At 41.2% G+C, this 16822-nt stretch overlaps 1 protein-coding gene and 2 long non-coding RNA genes across 3 annotated transcripts in view; 2 read left to right on the top strand and 1 right to left on the bottom strand.

The window, feature by feature from the left end:
• Positions 1-16822, bottom strand: part of LOC148188453 (uncharacterized) — a 70043-nt gene that overhangs the window by 11522 nt on the left and 41699 nt on the right. The window lies entirely within an intron of this gene.
• LOC148188454 (uncharacterized) lies at positions 528-1851 on the top strand. The gene is made up of 2 exons (XR_015777754.1): positions 528-600; positions 688-1851. It is a non-coding gene; the product is annotated as an uncharacterized LOC148188454 (long non-coding RNA).
• LOC121948768 (uncharacterized) lies at positions 11624-13129 on the top strand. The gene is made up of 4 exons (XR_006106182.2): positions 11624-11776; positions 11854-11913; positions 11982-12066; positions 12834-13129. It is a non-coding gene; the product is annotated as an uncharacterized LOC121948768 (long non-coding RNA).

The raw sequence follows: 16822 nt of genomic DNA, 5'->3' as shown, positions 1-16822 counted from the left end.
CTTTTTCTACATATCTACCAGCGTCACTCTCCACTCTGGGGTCCAACACAACCTAAACCTAACAAAAATGTCATCAGCATGCGTTATCCATCTACACCCCTGTAGTGTTAAAGCTCGGTATGCACTGTGCAATTTTGAGCTGTCTCAGACAATAGTGACAGAAATGTGGTGACATCTTTGGACATGGCTCTGAAACGGTGGTCCTACACAGCAGTGAAAGAGTTTGGATGGACGTTGTCACAGTCATGCGATCAAAGAACCTGGGATCAAATTCTGACAGTGTCAGAAATTTGGAATGAGCATCTGACTGTGTGACTGCTGTTACGTCCTAAAACTACTGACCAACCAAAAGAAATGCAGCATGAAATGATGCTCTGATCAGCACAACTCTGCTAGTGCATACCACAAACTAATGCTAATGTGGCAGGATAGCGCTGCACTCCCTTCCGTGAGGGGCAGTGTGGCAGACAATTGCGCATCACCTATAAATAGACCAGGTCGGACCCGTCTCGTCCTTTCCGCTTCCTCTTCCTCCTTCATGGAGCCGACAGCGTGTGTGGTGGCGTCTCGCTGGTTTGCAGGTTAGATCTCAAAACAAAGGTATGCATGCTCTGTGTCTCCTCAATCCGCTCAAGTTATTCTGTGTTGTGGGCCTGGCGCTTACCTCAGTTTCGCTCCGTCCGGCAGTGCGGTGTTACCTGGAGCGGGGCTGTCTCCCTCGGGTCAGTGTGTGTGTGTGGTGCACTCTCTGCGGGTAAGACGCTCAGTTCTCTGCTATTTTTATATTATGCTGCTGATGGTCGGGTGAGGTGTACTGATTTGTTTTCTCCCGGCTGTCGCTGCTAGAATCTGGGCTGTGCGCTTCCTCCTCCTGCCACAGTGACATCTCTGATCCTGCTCTCCGTACGCGGCCGTTACGCGCCGCTGTGAGCCTTGCTGCTGTCCTGGCTCTTTCTGTGTCCAGGCTCTTCCTTTTGGCCTTGGTTTTTTCTCTTTTAGTTTCGTCTTGGCTTTGGCGTTGTCTTGGCTCGTGGCTGTCCCTCTCTCGTCCATTCTGCCGGTGTAACTGTTCTCCGTGTGGCTCTTCGTGGGACTCCAGCCGCTTTGACTCGGCGCTCCGGTTCGGCCTGCACTTGACTCTCTGATCCGGCCCTGTTGACTGCAGCCAAAGGCTGTGGCAACACAGCCTAGACAAAAGTTGCCGGCGTGCGCAGAGAGAGGCGTCCTAACTTTTATTGCCACAGAGCCATACCCGCCAAGACTGTTGTAAATTAGAGTGGCAGACATTTATTGATTGTTTGGGTTTATTTCTTTTCTATTTCTTTCCATTGGATTATTATTGCGTCTCAGTGTTATATTGGATTTATTGTTTGGATTTATTTATGTTATTTCTTTTCATTGAATTATTATTGCTTGAGTTTCTGTTATATCGGATTAATTGTTTAGAAATATTTCTTTTTCCTGATTTTGATAATTTGTGATTTAGTATAGTTCCTTTTGGCTTTGGGGTGTTATTTTTGATTATGTTGTGTGTGAGGACTGCCTTGATTTTATGGTTTTAATATTGTTTTCTTTCTGTTGACAGGTGCTGAGGCCCAGAGCGGCAGCGGTTTCCCTGGTGGTGGTTCCTTTTTCACGTTTTGGTTTGCAGTGTCACAGGTGAAGTATAGTTTTGGATCCCTCCTTTTTTTGTTACCGCTGTCGTGGTAAGCCCCAGCCCTGTCCCTTATTTCCCTTTAAGTGGCTCCTTACATCATTTCTCACCATTATTATTGTCTTTATTTTGATTTATTTAGTCTGTTACTCAGTTAAAAATAATTGTTTAATAAAATATATTTTTATAATTGGAAATCACGCTCTTGTCCTGTGGAGTTTTTCGAACTGCGTGCCTTGTTTCAAATCGAAAACTGGTAACTTATGAAGTCCTGTTATATCCTGGGGTGAAAGCCCCCAGGTGGCGTTGTCAGCAACCTTCTTATTCCGCTCGCCTTGCCACACTAATAAATACTCAGAGCTCTCTGCAAAACTGGTACTTCAAGTTAGCCTTTTTTTCCCAGCTACGACCACATCCATGTTCTCCTCCTCTCTAGATTTTCCGCAACACACATATTTGCCACTACAGCTGTGTAGAAGGATGATGTAAGCCGATGATATTTTGTTAATGCTTGTTGATGTACCCAAGTATATTAAGATCCATGTTGCAGAGTGCAGCTGCACTAAACTTTTAAGATTGTTAAAATCTCTCAGTCTGCAGGAGGCTTTAGAGAAAAACAAAAACAAACATGAATCAAGCCCTTGCTATGGTGGCATTTATGTGTTGATAATAGTCTGAAGAGGAAGAGGAGCACACTGGTTTTGCAACAAGAGCTCCAAGTATTTATCAGCATCTATTAGTATTCAGCATTCTCTAACATTCAACTTTGACATCAGTGTCACACTGATAAATGCACAATTTCATGCTGCATTTCTATTGGTTGTTAGTGGATGTTGTAACACCAGTTAAAAAGTTTAGATGGTCAGCCCAAATTTCTGACACTGTCAGAAATTGATCCCAGGCTGTCTCTGATCGCACAACCGTGACAACATCCATCCTTGAACTTCTCTCATTGTGCAACGCAGCACCACCGTTTCAGTGCCACGACCAAAGATATCACCACGTTTTTTTTTTAATTGGTTATTTTTTTGCCCCAAATCGCACAGTGTATACTACGCTTTGTACACACAAGCATGCAGGCACACACGCACACACAATTAAACAATTTATTGATGTCTACATAAAAAAATAAGGCATACAAGGACACAAATATTATCCTCCATATATGGCAACTGCCAATAATAGCAGAGACAGCACAGTACTTTGCAAGCCATTTAGCCCTTTTTGGGGCATCCTAAGATGCCCTCCATTGACCAACCTGTGAATATACCCGAGGCTGCCAAATATGAAAACACACACACACACACACACACACACACACACACACACACACACACACACAAACATTTCATTAATATTAATATTGATCTTCTAATACATGAGTTACTATTTTACACATCATTTTATCAGTGGATACATTCTGGATTCTGGTTACTCTTTCTACATTTGTCTGTCAGCACTGATGCGTGCAGCTGCTCACAGCATCTCAGAGCGAATATGTTTACATCTACAACCTGAGAGGATGCTGAGCAACACATTCAAACATACATTAGTTAGCCCACCCATACACACCGATGGGGTAGGAGTAAATTCTGTGCTGGGCAGGCAGAGGAAAATAGTGTAAATGCTTTTTGAGGCTCTGAGTGTGGACGATAAGTATGCCATGATATCGGTAGCTCTAAATGCAATGACCATTTTTTCTTCAGCCGAGCAAAGACTATCATTGGTGCAGCTCTATCTGACAATATCTGATTAATTTCGTGCGTGGTGGATGGGTGCACTTGAATCCAAATTCCCTTCCTCCTTTTACCTTGGCAGCTGAGAAAACAATCTCACCACAACATCCATTTAGCAGAGTTCAGTTGTTGTTTAGTAGCTGTTATGGAGCATATAACATTGTGAACGGTTGTGTATAGTCGTGTTCTAACCTGATGCTGTCCAGCAGCGTTTCATGCACTTATACCAAAAGCACTGTCAAAGTGGCAGTATTTTACGAGTTTGGAATGCGAACATGCTGGACGAACTATTTCTCCAACTTCTGGACACATGTTTTTGTAGCAGCACTACAAATAAACATCTGCTCTCACTACTGACAGAGGACAACTATGTCTGGTTGTGGAATGATTTGGTTGGGATCTGTTCTTTTGCAAATTAATCGACCATGATGTGGTCCATCCACACATCATGACACCAACATGATGGCCACACAGTACCCCCACCACCACCCGACTCCACTCTGAAGCTGCATCCAAACAGCACACAGCAGCAGCAAAGTGTCCACTTCACTGTGGTGCAGGGCGGGCAGGAATGGTAGGACAGCAGCTTGCATTCCCACTGTCACACCAGTCCTTCTTTACCATAAAGCACATATTTTGGTACTTAAAAAACAAAAAATAAAGCTTTGTTAAAACAAAGGGTATTAAAGTTCTTGATAACCTGTTGGAAACGTGTATGTTGTCCAGTTTATTTGTACAATGGCCAACAAGATGCTAGTTTGATCAACGAAAATCAACGAAATGTGGATCACAGCAGCTGTTTTATTTCCCCAAGCTTATCATGATGCCTCTGATGGAGATACAGATGCAGAGAGGGTCATCATTTTTCATGTGGTTGTGATGCTAGCTGCTCTTCTCCATCTCTTACTCCATGTTTTCTAGCGTTATTTCCAAATTGGACCAGAGGGCAGTACCACATAGCCAACAGAGCCAGGCTCTCTTTTTCTGAGCTGGCTCAACAAACCCTGCAGCCACAGTCAGAGATAACAGCTTCCACCAAGGTAGTTATCAGCTGTCTAAGTTAACTCAGGCTTTAAGCTTCAGGCTCTGTGCATGATCCTATAAAATGGGTCAAATTACACTTTCAGATCAATCGCGTGACGCCTACTTCTGACTTTAAAGAATATATAAGTATTATAGCAAAAAGCATCACTGTTATGGTGAGAGAGGAATGATGGTAGAAAATTACTAATTATGTGAATTTACAACTTAATGTAGGTTACTTATTTTACGATATCACTCTGTTATTTCTTTTTTGAAGTTTTTTTTGGCTGGGATGATCTGAAGGAATTATTGCACATTTCATATGCAAGTAAATTCCATCCTTATTAAAAATATAGTGACGTGTTACTGTTAAATTCTGCATGTAATTTTATAGAAGCTTCTTGTAAAGTCACTGTGGACGAGAAGACCACAGACACATAAAGTAGTTCACTGAGAGCAACAACAACAGTGTGAATCAAATAAACAAGTTCTCACTCAGATTTTCTGCATCACTGATAAACTTTGGGTTCCTGTGTAAAGACAGAAACATGACGCGATGCATACAGTCAGAGCTACTGTAACTGCATGGCTTTGTGGCATTTATGTAACATTATGGCTCATACAGTTGGATAAACTGTATTTATAACATTTTCTCTCTATCTTTCATATACTGACGCTGATTATAAAGTCACATAGAATAGTGTTGTGTAATTTTATGTGAGTCTCACGGGTGTGAATGTTTTTTGTTTTTTTTAAGTTGTTTGAGCCCTTAAGTGAAGGCAATTTTCTGTCATTATATGAAAGACAGTAGAGCTTTTTTAATCTTAAATCTTGGACTCAGCATACCTTGCCAATCACTAATCACTAATCACACTAATCTCGCTTCATGGTAACAGCCCTCTGACCGGCAAGCAGAGAGGCAGGAGAGAAGACCTTACATTTTATTGCTTTTACTTTCAGGCACCGTGAAGCTGTACTGACTGTTTACCTTCTCCTTTTATAACGGTTTATTTTTTATTTGTTTGTTGTTTTTTTTCTTTTTTATCTAATCTGCCACATTAACCTGAAATGTTTGCTTGCATGCTTTTAAGTGATGGTAATGTGTTTGTTGCTGTGTGAAAGTCTTGGTTGGGAATAATTAAAATAAGGCAAAAACTGTGATAAAAACACATATCCTGTCCTAAGGTTAAGTGTTGCCTAACATTAAAGCTGCAAAGAAACATAAAATAAATACAAATAGGATTAATTAGTTTCATGAAAGCTGTCTCTGAGAAGAGTAAAACATGCCATATCTGACTGGTTAATGCTGCATCTGCAGCAACATAAGGCTTATCAAATTACCAGCTAGAAATTGCATACCTGTTTATTACCCATGGTGACTACTTTTCTTCACCAAATTTGATGGGTAAACAAGCCAGGAGTTAGATGGCTGAGCAAAGATATACCGAACACAAATGGGAGAAATGTAAACACTAAAACTGAGGTTTCATGTTGTAAATAGATGTAAAATCAAATTATACTGAACACACAGACAGACTTACAGAAGACTGAAGAATGAATAAATTCAGCACTGCTTAAGTGCCACATCCAGACAGAAACGGTGATCAATCCCATGTGCAAATATATAGGTCAACATTTGCAGTGTAAACAAGACTAATGGAGGTAGTCCCTGCTTACTGTCTCAGGGAAGCAGGAAAGCATTTTCCCCCCTACAGCTTTTGACTCTCCACTCTGTTTTCATGCCAGGTTTTTGGTGTAATGAGATCTTGTTAAAACAAAATGTGGTGGGGTGCTCCCCAGTTGCAGGTTAGTTCAGTGTCATGTAGTTTTTTTGTTTGCTTGTTTGTTTGTTTGTTTGTTTGTTTATTGTAGCTTCTGTTTGAAACAATAGCCACTCTTCCTTGGGTTGCCATTATCTTCATTTACAATATTTCACGTACAAGATTACATAAATACACATAACATAACATTCATACTTTGAGTTTGACGAAATACATTACAACACCAATACAACACACAAAAACTAACACAAATTCAAAAACTGTTTAATATATACAGTAATTCTACAGCTTAATTTATCTCTTCAATTGCTGATCAAATAAAATGCATGGAAACTGTCACGGCTCCGGTCCTGACTTTAGGTTTTACTCGTGTTCCTTTCCCTGTCTCCCTCATGTTTCTACCTCCCCTGTGTGTCTGTGTGCTTTGGGCGTGGCTCTCCCTCACCTGGCTCCTGATTCTCCTGTCTTCAATCATCTCATCAGCAAGCAGTATAAGAACCCATGGACTTCACTCGCTCATAGCCAGATTGCTTCACCAGACTGTGTGGTAGTGATGTCTTGGCCACGCTGCAATTTGCTAACAGAGTACTTTTCCTTGTGCTTTTCAGCCTGTTTTTCTGATGATTTTATCTTGTGCCACAGATCTCCACATCCCCATCTAGACCTTCTCACCCTGCTTTTACTGCACTAGCCAGTCCCAAATCCTTGTCATCCCATCAGACCTGCCTGCCTCTGCCTCCTCTCAACTGCCACATTCCCCCAGCACTCTTCCCCGATAAAAAAAAAAAATAGACAGCTCAAAGTCAGTTTCATATCTTCAAGACCATCAAAAGTATGAATCATATATAGTGTTCTACACTATTCCCCTCCCCCAACCACTCCCAGGCCCATAATTGGCTTGGCTTAATCTTCAGCTGTGGTGAAAGACTCCTTTTTGCCACAGAAGGTTTTTTAACTGATTGAAATGATTTGGAAGTATTGAAGCAGCTTCCACGGTAAGAGCTGTCCTCCTGATATTCTCCTGATATTAAGGAAAGAAGCCTCACAGCTCCTTTACAATTTTCTTTAGCATAGGACACAGTGGACCATTCTTTACCAAAGGAAAGGAGATAATGCCATCCCACAATGTCATGTGGCTGCAACATTTACAGCAAAGCACCATTTTGCCCTTCTTTGACCAAGAATTTTGTCACATCACACATCCACAGTCAATGTCTAAGGTGTTTACTGAGCAGTGTCCTGGTTCTTTAAAAGAGAACAGGTAGGGCCTCAAAAAAACCTTTAAAAAAATAAAACAAAAACAAATTTGGTCTGTGAAAAACAATAAAATGAAAAGCTGTCCATCTTTGATACACTGTAGTTTGATCTCAACATTCTTATTGCCAAGTCACATAACTGGAGCGGATCTCTGGAGGGCAAAACCTCATTCCAACACGGCGGCCAACAGTGAAAACTTCAACACGTTCTCATCCCAAGTTGTCGCTTTTCAGTGGGTATCCATGTCTCCATATTATCCTTCTGCATCTGCACTTCCATGTTCCAGGATACTGCGACCGTGAAGCCAAAAAATGCAAAATGTGGTTATGTTTATGGTAAATGGTAAATGGACTGTACTTGTATAGCGCTTTTACAGTCTTATTTATTTATTTTTTTAAATACTGTTTATTATTTTCAATATCATTATGACAAACACGGGCGATAAGGAAATATCTTCAAATAATATTTCTTGAAGGACATTCTCAATTTCCTGCCATGACCGCCTTAACTTTAGACAAGACCACAAAGGCACTATCGTACCAGTCTCAATTTTAAAGTGACGGCAGAGGGGGGATGTTTCAGTTTTGAGATGGCTCAGCCTGTGTAAAGTACATTCTACGTATAACTTTATTGTGGCACAGCCTATATCTGGTATTAATATACATCCTCTGAGACTTGTTCATTGATCTCATTCCAGTTTTCATCTATAATCTCAATTCCCAGATCCCTTTCCTATCATCCTTTAGCGTAAAGTTATCCTCTAATAACAAAGACTCGAAAAGGGAGTGTTTGGGTTTCTTCAAAGCGCTCCCCTGTTTGGACTGTATAAAGTGTCGTAACTGTAAAAATCCAAAGAAGTGTGTGGCTGGAATCGGGCGGTTATCCCTTAGATCATAGTTCACTATCTGGCCAGACCCAGAAACAATCGTGTACGGACCGTGGATGTATTATAAGGAGGTCTGGATACAGCTGTGGGGGCGGGGCCTCATTCATTTCTATGAGAGCTGCTCAGTGGCGCATGAAGCAGAGAAAACATGAGCACTGACTCCGACTCACTGTCTTGCTCACACAGATGACCCGAGTGCTCGAAGCGAACAGCGCCGGTGCATGAGCATTCCTCTCGTAGTAGCTTAGCTTATTAGCAACAGCAGCTAATCGGCAGTATAACAGCGCTGTTGGTTTTAATATTTATGTGATTAGCAGATAATAGTATATCTATCTCTCTTTACACACACACACACACACACATACACACACATACATACAACTCGAATCATATCGTAATCACGACTGAAGAAATCAAATTAACAGAATCAGAATGTGTTGTGCCCATAAAAAGGTAATAAAAGGTGGTGCTTGTAATATTGCCCCGTGTTTTATTACACAGCTCAACTTTAAGAATACTACGTTCAGTACCTTTTAGTAACTGTCACTAGTGCTCCGCGCTGCTCACTGATAACCTGTAGTTTGAATACAGACTGTAGACTGTATTTACAGTCTCTGATACAGACACGGTAAGATGTCCATATTACAGTCTTTACAGCCAACAGCGTATGGATGTGTTGTAAATTGTTAAAAATGATGAAATGTGATTAAAAAATGATGAATTACAGCAAAAATATCTATTACTACAGCCGGTACGAAGCCTGTGCTGTGTCAGAAACTCTTAGAGTTACATGCACGTTCTCACGGTAGAGGCCCGCGGGTCCGATGCGTGTTCATTTTATGTCTGGAGAAACACTGAATTCCAAATCTTGATTTGGAAAATAATGCATTTTACGTCTTTAGGACTTAATGTTTTTAATAATGGCTATAAAAAAATGCGTTCTGAAAAGTCAACATGTCTCAAAAAAAATTATCCAGTGATTTAAGGAAGTCTCTTTCCCAATGTTAAAAGAATGGAGAGAAGTCTTTCTGGGCCAGTGTGCATCACGTGATGCTGTAGTTCCACTTTCGGCCACTATGTAAATTTTGCTTCAGAGGGTGGCGCACTTCCTAGGGGCTTGGTATGGATCCGGATCTATAATCCATTAATTATTAGATGAATTTGACAGGATACTTAAATTTTAACCGGCGCAGCTTTTCTAGTGTTTATGGCAAACACGAGAAAAGCTGCACCGGTTAAGATCAGGAAATGAACTGACCAATCGCATACGAGTTAAGCCATCCCACGTGATGCTACTTAGTCAATCAAGTCTCTGTATTCCAGGCAGTAAACATAGCGGCACAGTCAAAAGTTAAAAGGCGAATGACAGATGAAAGGACAACAGAAAGACAGAAAGAACGATAAAGAAAGTAATTGAGAGAGAGAAGACGATCAGACGAGTGATCGATTGATTTGGAGACAGAGAGAGAAACAGACGATCGGAAGCAGGGAGAGAAACAAAGACGATAAGACGAGTGAGTTGGAGACGACGAAAAAAAACCCAGCAAATCCAAGAAAAGAATGATGGTGAAAATAGAGCTTTCAATCCGGAATGGACAGACTCATTTCTGTTCATTCTTCCCTCCCAGCACAAAACCACTGTGTCTGATATGCTCAGAGACTGTAGCGCTCATTAAAAGTGGCAATATGAAGCGCCACTATAACACAAAACACAAAGATTTTAAATGAGCATACCTGCTTAAGTCTGAACTGAGGTCACAGAAAATAAGCAGACTCAGAGCCCAGTATAATCAGTCCACCAGGATCTTCACCCACTCATTCACTGCCCGACAACGTGCTCATGAATGTTCCCTCAGAGTTGCTTAGATTTTAGGTCAACACAAAAAAAACAAATACTGACGGGGGGGTTGTCAAGGAGTGCATGAGTGCAGTAGCTGAAACTTGATATGAAGGAAAACAATAAGAAGGGCTATGTAACAAAATAAAGCAAATACCTATGTCAGCGTGATCAGCTACAGAGAAAAGTGAGATATTAACACAGGATGTACTAGCCCAGCTGCATGAAGCCATCCATGAGGCACCATGTGTAGGCTTGGCTGTAGATGAGTTCTCTGATGTGTCTGACAATGCTCAGTTGTTAATTTATGTCAGGTTCTTCAACAAAGACCAGAAAGTGTTCTGTGAGGACCTCTTAGGTTTTACTCCCCTTCAGACAAGTACAAGAGGAGAGGACATCTACCTGGCCATTAAGGAGAGCGAGGAATAGAGCCAAAACAAGTGGTTTCTATAACCACAGATGGAGCCCCTGTTATGATAGGGAGAGAGAGAGGAGCTGTAGCAAGACTGAAAGAAGACAATCCTGAGCTCATTGCATACCACTGCATAATCCACTAGTCTGTCCTCTGCTCCACCCTGTCAGATGAGCATGTTTAGGTGATGAACACAATAATGAAAATGATACATTTTCTCAGGGCATCCTCTTCCTATCAGCATCGCATGCTCAGGGAATTCCTCAGAGATGTTGAAGCAAATGCTGATGATCTTTTGCTGCACAACAATGTGAGATGGCTTAGCAAAGGCAGGGTTCTGGAGCGGTTTTGGTCCATCAGAAGGGAGGTAGCAGCTTTCTTTGTAGAGCTGAAAAGTCAGAAGCCAACACAGTTTTCTCTCTTTTTAAAAGATGAGAAAAAGACGGATAATGTGGCATTTTTGGTTGATATCACTTCACATCTGAATGAACTGAATATGAAGCTACAGGGCAAGAACAATTACATTTCTGAAATGATAACAGCTGTGTGCTCCTTCCAGAGGAAACTTGAGGTGTTCAGCGAAGACAAGCAGAGAGACTGTGTCCACTTCCCAGCAGTGCAGGACCAGGTTCAGGGACAGAGCGATGTGTCTTCTTTTGTTGACTTTGTTGATAAGCTGATTGTTAACTTCAGCAAACGGTTTGACAGCTTCTGCTTTGGACAGCAGCTCACCATCTTCATTCAGAACCCATTTCTCATCACAGATGTCAGGGGGTCCTCAAAGGAAGTCACACAGCTCTTTAAGTGGGCAAATGCTCCTCAAATGGAACTGGTTGATCTCCAGGTAGATGTTGCCCTGAAAGAGCAGTTCAGAGGAACTGACCCTGCCACTTTCTGGTTTCAAATGGTATCTGAGTCAGCTTTCCCAGGTCAGAGGAAAGTAGCCCTGTACATCATGACCATGTTTGGCTCCACGTACAGTTGCGAGGCAGCTTTCTCCACAATGAACTGTAGCAGCATAGAGGTGTTTATCCGCTGTCATTTGCCGCTGCTGGTAATGAGCGCAGCTGGTGGCCGTGATGAGGTGGGCTGGTATAAAAGCGGCCTTCCTCCCACCAGTTCTTCCTTTTGCGCCTCTCTCCGTCATCATCGGCGCGTCACTTCCGTGCCGGAGGTCGCTTGGCCGACAGGTATGGCTGCACGCTGCTTCACCTCGCAGGTTGTTTGTGTCTGTTTGTGTGCTTACGGCATTGGTGTTGTGTTGTAGGGCGATTGCCTGTGCGCTGCTCCGTGCCCCGTGTAGGTGCTGCTGCATTTGTTGGCCGTGGTAAGTGTCCTCTCTCTCTTTGCGGTGTGGTTGATGCTACTAATTGGCTAATGCTAGTGTGGTCCCAGGTAAACGCTGGTCGCTGCCCGGAGTCCTCTCTCTCCCTCCCTCCTCTCGTGTGTGTCTGTGTGTGTGCCGGCTGTGACCGAAAAGGTATGTGTGTCTCGTAGTGCGCAGCGCATCATGTTCAGTCATTTAGCCATGCTAATAGTATTCTTGGTTAGGTGTTAATGTAACCAGCTGATTGGGGCCGCTGCTGTTTTGTTTTGTTTTGTTTTGTTTTGTTTTGTTTTGTTTTGTTTTGTTTTGTTTTGTTTTGTTTTGTTTTGTTTTGTTTTCTTTTCTTTTCTTTTCTTTTCTTTTCTTTTTCTCCGCTGCTGCTTGTCTCCACCGCCTCTGCTTTGCCCTGCTGCTGCTTGGCTTCCACTGCACGGCGTAAAGGCTTAATTGCTTGTTCAAACGTCCTGTGCGTGACGGCTGCTCGGCTGCACGCCACAGGTGAAGCACAATTTTAAATATTGTATGTACAAGTGTGTCTGTGTGTAAACGTGTGGGTTACGTTCTGTTATTTTTGGATTAGTTGTATGGTTTAATTTGTATTTTTTTTCTTTTGATTAATCCTGATTTTGGCTACTGATGTAATTAATTTGTTAATTTGGTTAAATTGAAAGATTTTCTATATGTAATTTGGTCATTGTTGGGTTTGGGTTTTGTTTTCTTTTCTTTAGCTTTCCTTTTGTTTATGATTGGTTATATTTGTTTAAGTTCTGCTTGGGCAGTTATTGATTGATATACTTTAAGTTTAAGCTTGCGACCTGCCCCTTTAATTATAATTTTTGTTAGATTCTGATTTATTATTTCTTTGTTTTGTATTGTTCTGTGGTAACCCCACTAATTTGTTTAATTTCCCTTGTTTTCAGTTGCTGAAGGCCGGTGGTGGCGGTATTGGTGTTGGTGGTGGTCTCCCCTGTCTGCTGTGTCCCTGGGAGTGGGTTTCTTCACTGAGAGTGTGTCTGTCACATGTACCTGGTGATTTAAGTTGATTCCCTTTATTTTATTTATTTTTTTTTTGGTGGATCCCTCCCCTGCACTAGCTCTCGTTCATCCACTAGGCCTCAGCCCCGAAGTTTTTTTCCCTCCCCCCTTACTGTGTGAATAGTTGACCAGTGCTTTTAACAAGAATTATTTAATAAAATGTGTTTTAATTTTTGGAACCACGTCTCCTGCCTTTGAGTTAACGAACCTGTGTGCTTTAAGTTATAAAATTAATTCTCTGGGTGAAATTCCCAGGGTGGCGTTGTCGAGCCCCTTTTTTTTTTGGTAATAATATTATTCTTATATTCACTCACTCCCTCCTCGCCACAGAACATAATTAAGTCAAAATATCGTTCCAGGCTTACCAATGGGCACCTCTACACGTGCATGAGAATGGCCCTGACACCATTTAGGCCCAGATTTAAAACCCTGGCAGGAAAAGCTACAGCTCAATTCTCTCACTGAGCAACAGAAAGAAGGGGAGTGGAATATAAGAGGGAAATGTTAGGATTTGTTAAGATTTTTATTGTAAAGTGGTTGAGATTGTTCAGTGAAGATATGAGACAGTTAAAGAAAAATCAGAAAAAGCTGTTGCTAAACTTTATTTCTCCATCAAGACTTTAAGAACTTTATTTTAAGATGCACAATTTTTCCAAAGCTATTTTATTTATTTTCTCATTCAAAAAATGCAGCACTTCTTCTAATTAATGAGAGAGGGATTGTATATCTGTGCACTCCAATGCTAAGTGACAAATTGTCAAAATGTTGAAACACCAGCAGTGTTTCAACATTTTGATACCAGAAAAACAAAGATATGTGAACAGACTGCAAGTGTTGGGTCTTGCTATCACTTTACAGCATTTCAATCTTTAAAAAAAGCTGAGTTCCTGTCAGAGCTCAACTTTGGTGATGTTTACATAACTCAGATTAATGTTCATGACACTAAACATCTGACCTGTGGTAACATGTAGACCTAGCTTACACAGAGTTGCAATCAGATTTGAACATTCTGTCAATTCAGTTGAATAGATAAAAAATGCCTGAAAAATGCTGAATATTTAAGGAAGTATGAAAGTTAGGAAAAACATGAATACAAGCAACCATCTCCTAATAGAGCAGAATATTTTGTTGTTAGAATGACGTTTTAAAAAATAATTTAAAAAAAAAAAGAGTCATACAGGCAAGTAAAGGAGGGCACTCCACCTTTAGACAGAGTGAACTTTGGGGTTTATAGAGCTCTCCATGAATGGAAGGGCAACAGGATAACTAAAACATCATAGGTAGACACAGAAAGTCACTGACAGAGTGGCACCGTGACGTGTTGGAATGAGAACATTTTGGGGAGATACAATATATGAAATGCTAAATCCACCGAACTGTTATGATAAATTTAAGTATCACAGAGAATCTGTGTCAATGACACTCTGTCTAACGGACTGACATGTTCTACAGGACCACCCCATGACTGCTTTTGGTCTCCTCAGTTACACCAATAACTGTCAGAGCATGCCCGAGTCAAGGCACATAATAAAGTTTGCTGATGCATCTAGATTTTATGCAGTTTCTAACTGTGTGCATAAATGTGGAAGGGTTGGATTACCTAGAGCATAATGATACATGATCATTGATAAGCTGGATAAGTGGACATTGTAACTTAGGTCCTCCTCTATAGATGCTTAGTGAAAATGAGTAAATTATGCTGAAAAAACTCATGAATGAAGTAATGGCAGTTGTTCATTTAAACATAAAAAGGCATATGATTCTATGTGGAAAGAGGGGCTGTTGATTAAAATGAGTCAGCTTGGTATTGGAGGAAATATGTATAACTAGATATTAGATTTGATATAATCATACTTTAAGATTAGGGTGGTATCAGATATATCTAAAGACTTTGAAAGAGAAAATGTAATTTAGCAAGGAAGTGTAATTAGCCCTATCCTTTTCAATATAATGACAAATGGTAAATTTAATGGAGATGTGAGTGCGTCACTATATGCAGATGATGTAACAATCCTGAAAGATAAGTTAAAAATCTTCTGCAGTGCTTTAAGAATGTTGATAATTGGTCATATAATTGGGATGACAAGCTTCTGCTCACATAAATCACACAGACAATGTCAGAAGGCTTAAAAACTTAAAAAAAAATGTATGTGATTGTCTTTGGCTTTTTCATTTTCTTGCAATGTGCATAATGAAACATGTTCCGCAAAATTGTTTCAGCATAATCCATTAGCATACTCACAGAAAACTCAATCTTAGTGTCTGCTCATCTGTCCCTGCACATAGTAAGATGTAAATCCCATTCATAGCCCTTCAGTCAAATGAACAAAATGATATTCAAACATTTCTATAAAACATTTACACATATTCAAATACAGAAATGTTTGTAAATAACAACTATTACTAAATAAACTAGGTAATACATTATAATTGGTATTATTAGAAGCCCTTCTTTTGTTGTTTTTTGGTCATAGTCTATATCTTTGCACCTCACAGCTTTTATATGGTACGCTGCAATAAAAAATGTTCTCTGATGACTGGTACTTTTACATATTTATGTATCATGACTTATGTGTCATTATTTCTGGCCTACATGAAGTAAAAAGGAAAAAAATAAAAACCTTTATTGTCATTATAGAATGTATAACAAAATTATACCGAAAATTTGCCTGTAGGTACATGACATTCAGACGAAGATGCCATTAAGATGCCAAAAGCATTCATTGTCATGGTTCCTGCATCCTCCTCCCCCTCACTGCCAGTAACTTTCCACTCACCTTCCTCTGACCTGCTCTACCTGCAAGCCACGCCCACTGCTGCAGCCTGCTCTCCCCACAGCTGCAGCTCATCAGCAATCAACCCGGTATTTAAGACACTCCAGCCCACACACTCATTGCCAGATCGTCCTCTGCAGCATGCATGTCTTTCCAGCGTTTTCCTGCCAGATCTTCCGTTACCGACTCTGCCTGTTCCCGACCTGCTCTCCTCGCCTGACTCACCGTGAACCTACCTGCCTTCTGTCCAAGACCACGTGCTCTGTTTCGGCGTTCCGGAAATCTGACGGCTCCACTGGTAAAGACCTTTCTGCTCGGCTTCGACGATTCTGCTGCTTGATCCCTGTTGGTGCTGTTGTCTCCGCGGACGGACTTCCCGGTGACCGAAACCCTGCCTGCCCCCGACCACTCTTCCGCTCGACCCCTGACAACGCTCCAACACGTGTTGTCGGCTCGTGGTGCGACGGGGTTTCCTCATCACCAGCCACAGTGGGTACAAGCTTCGTTTCTTCGCTTCGTGAGACACCCAGAGACATTACTAGGGCTCACAGCCCGAAGAACGAACTCTCAATCTGTAAGCTGAACTTCCATTGTGTTGGTATTAATAAAAGTTATTACCGACTGCCAGAGCGTTGTTGTGTACTGCATCTGGGTCCTAAACACACCCGTTACATTCATATATAAATATGAAAAAAAAAAACGTCAAAAAAATATTGCACAAATGGAAAATGGGTTAGAGAATGAGCTTATGAGTTGCCTGCATGGCATGTTCTAAAAATAACTGCAGTCAAGCCAGACATCACTCCTATCTTTGTGGTTAAATCAGCCGACACAGGTGCACATACACTGTACTGACCCCCACGGTAAATGCACTCAGACAGCCCAGATTGAGCAGATAGGAACAGCTAGCAATGGACTTGTCAAAATCAGCAGAAGGATACATGTATGGCAATGCCAGGTTTATAAAACAAGGTGTTTTGAGAGGGTTTAGGGTATGGCGAACAAAGACCAGCCCTCTCCTTAGTCAGTGTGAGGGTCTACAGACAGAGGGATGTTGTAAAGCCCTCGGAGAAAAATTGTGATTTGTCTTAATAAGCTTT

The sequence above is a fragment of the Plectropomus leopardus genome, chromosome 10 (genome assembly GCF_026936395.1).
Source record: "Plectropomus leopardus strain MGB_pleo_1.0 chromosome 10, ASM2693639v1, whole genome shotgun sequence".
Lineage (NCBI taxonomy): Eukaryota > Metazoa > Chordata > Actinopteri > Perciformes > Serranidae > Plectropomus > Plectropomus leopardus.
Note: the sequence above shows the minus strand (reverse complement) of the source record. Positions and strands in the feature narration are given on the sequence as shown.